At 38.9% G+C, this 3,054-nt stretch overlaps 1 pseudogene; it reads left to right on the forward strand.

The window, feature by feature from the left end:
* Positions 1-1,290: 1,290 nt before the first annotated feature.
* On the forward strand, positions 1,291-2,279 carry LOC138339141 (uncharacterized; annotated as a pseudogene).
* Positions 2,280-3,054: the final 775 nt, after the last annotated feature.

Genomic DNA, 3,054 nt, shown 5'->3' on the forward strand with positions numbered 1-3,054 from the left:
CAGGGTTTACAGTACTATCAATACATATCATTCTCTATTAAGAGTTTACTATGAAAGCATGAAAACCATAACCTACCTCCACCGAAGACTAGTGATCAAGCAAGCAAATTCCCAAAGCTTTGTGTTTTCCTCTTCGTTTCTCCTCTCTCGATCAATCCTCTCTCTCTCTATCGATTCGCTTCTCTCTCTTTCTGTTCTTTTCTTTTTCTTATTCCAACCCTCTTTCTTTTACCCTAATTAGTATATAATTAAGAATAAAAGATGGCAATAATGCCCCACTAATTAACTTAAGGTTACTTCTTTTAACCCCCAAGTAATTAGACTTATTAACATTAACCCACTAACTTTATAATTAAGGTAAGAATAGTAAAAAACGTCCCTTAAAATAATTAAGGAAATCCGACTCAGACTGGGATTACGCAGCCTGTGACGGCCCGTCGCGCCTGCAACGGTCCGTCCTGCTGCTCCGTCACAGACTTCAGAGACTCAATTTCTCTGAAGGGTCTGTGACGGTCCGTCCTGCCATTTTGTTACGAAGTTCAGAGAGTCGATTTTCAGTACCCAATTTCAGATTTTCTAAGTGTTTTGAAACGAGACCCTGCGACGGTCCGTCGTGGGGTCCGTCGCCTCCGCCTATTTTTCCAGAAATAAAATCTGCTGCTCAAAACGACTAAACAGGTCGTTACAATTTGGGGCCAGCAATGATCTTCGAGTGTCAATCCTGCCTAGGGTGTAGGCTCGTGGCATGACAAACTTGGTATAAGATCATAGATTCAAGAGCCCAAGGGAGTTTATAAATTAGTGTCTGTAAAGTCCTAGTTATCGGTGTGAAGCATGCACAACTATAATTTAGAGGCTGCAACATTTAAGAATTTATTCACTTCTTTCATATTCATTTCGTGCATTAGAGTTTAATATCTAAAAATTTTCCCTCTAAATCGTGCTTGCGCGTGTTTCCAAACAATCATTCCTCCACGAAGAGCAGCCAGAGGTTGTCCAAGTAGAAGAGATGTTGAAGTGCAAGAGTTCCTTAATCTACATGAAGTGCAACCTCAATGGGAAGTTAACCATGCTTAATTTCATGAAGCTATCCGGATGTTAAGTCAAGTTGTGCCTCATCAAGTTGGACAGAGAGGTAATCGACACAAGGTGGTTGATACTTCAAGGATCCATGAGTTTTTAGGGATGAATCCACCAAGCTTCACAAGTTCAAGTGTCATAGAGGATCCATAGAACTTTGCTGAAGTACTTTAGAAAATTTTTGAGCTATTGGATGTGGTTGATACTGAAATGGTGGAACTAGTTTCATACCAACTTAAGGGTGTTTGTAGAGTCTGGTTAGATCAATGGAAAAAGAATAGGGTTGAGGACGCACCAATAGTGAGTTGGGTTGTGTTTGAGAGTGCTCCCATGAGACGTTTCTTTTCTCATGAGTTGCGGGAGACAAAGATAACAGCGTTTATCACCCTTTATTTGGAGTCTATGAGTGTTTATGAATACAGGTTGATGTCCACACAACCTTACTGCTATACTCCAGAGATGATTGTTGACATGATGTACAAGATGAGTTTATTTGTTGTAAGCTTGTCTTGTCAGGAAAGCAAGGAAAGCAAGGAAGCTATGTTGATAGGGAATATGGACCTATCAAGGCTTATGATCCATGTACAACAAGTTGAAGTGGATAAGCTGAAGGATAGAGAAAAATTTAAGAACAAGAGGGCTAAGACTTTAGGTAACAAGTTCGGGCAACGAAAGAGTAATGCCAATCGCTAATCCCTCCAGCAAAAGCATAAGGGACCTTCTCCATCATATGCTAGTGAAACTACACCTAGGAACAAAGGTTAGTACAATAGTTAGAATTCCAGAGCTAAACTTGTTTATTTTCATAGTGGTGTGGCGCAAGGGGGTAGTAAACCTCCTACTTCTGCCAAATGTGGTAGGAACCATTCAGGTACTTATCAAGAGGGCTCCACTGGTTGTTTCATGTGTGGTTATAATGGGAATTTCATATGAAAATGTCCAAAGAACAGACAAGGTAATGGTAATAGGGACAATAGAGCTAGTATCCTTCAATTGCTCCACTAGACATAGCTACACCTCGATGGGCTATTTTTAGTACTGGTAGAGGAACAAACCGCTTAAATTCAATCAACACTCGCCAAGAACAAGAGGATTCATTAGATGTTGTCACTGATATGATCCAAGTCTTTGATTTTACTGTTTATGCTTTGCTAGAGGATGGGCAAGTTTTTTTTGTAACCCCTTATGTTGCTCAGTGAACTATTCAGTGTTTCTACACCTGTTGGTGTTTTTATTCTAGCATAAAGATTCTATGGTAATTGTACCATTTTCGTCAATCACAAGAGTACCATGACCGATTTAATTGAGTTAGATGTGGTAGATTTTGATGTCATTCTTGGTATGGGTTGACTTCATGTCTGTTATACCTTAGTTGATTGTAGGATTTGAGTAGTAAAGTTTCATTTTCCAAATGATTCAGTTTTACAGTGGAAAAGCAGTTAAGCAGTGCCTAAAGGGTAGTTTCATTTTGTACCTTAAGGCAAGAAATTTAGTTTCCAAGGGGTATGTCTATCACTTAGTTCGAGTTAATGACTGTAGTTTTGAGATACCTCTCATTCAGTCAGTTTTTGTAGTAAGAGAATTTCCAGAAGCCTTCCATAATGATATACCCGTAGTCCCTCCTAAGAGAAAAATAAACTTTGTCATAGACATTATTCCAGACACTCGTCCTATCTTTGTTTTTCCATACAGAATGGTAACAATAGAGTTTAAAGAGTTGAAAGAGCAATTGAAAGATCTTATAGATAAGGGTTTCATTTGGCCAAGTGTCTTACCCTGGGGCGCTCCGATCTTATTTGTGAGAAAGAAAGATGGTTTCCTTAAAATGTGTATGGATTACCGCCAGTTGAACAAAGTTAACATCAAGAAAAAATATCCTCTTCTAAGAATTGATTATCTTTTCGATCAGCTTTAAGGTGCGACCCGTTTCTCAAAAATTGACATTACATCAAGTTACTATCAGGGAATGTGATA

Source organism: Solanum lycopersicum, chromosome 10, assembly GCF_036512215.1.
Source record: "Solanum lycopersicum chromosome 10, SLM_r2.1".
Taxonomy (NCBI): domain Eukaryota; kingdom Viridiplantae; phylum Streptophyta; class Magnoliopsida; order Solanales; family Solanaceae; genus Solanum; species Solanum lycopersicum.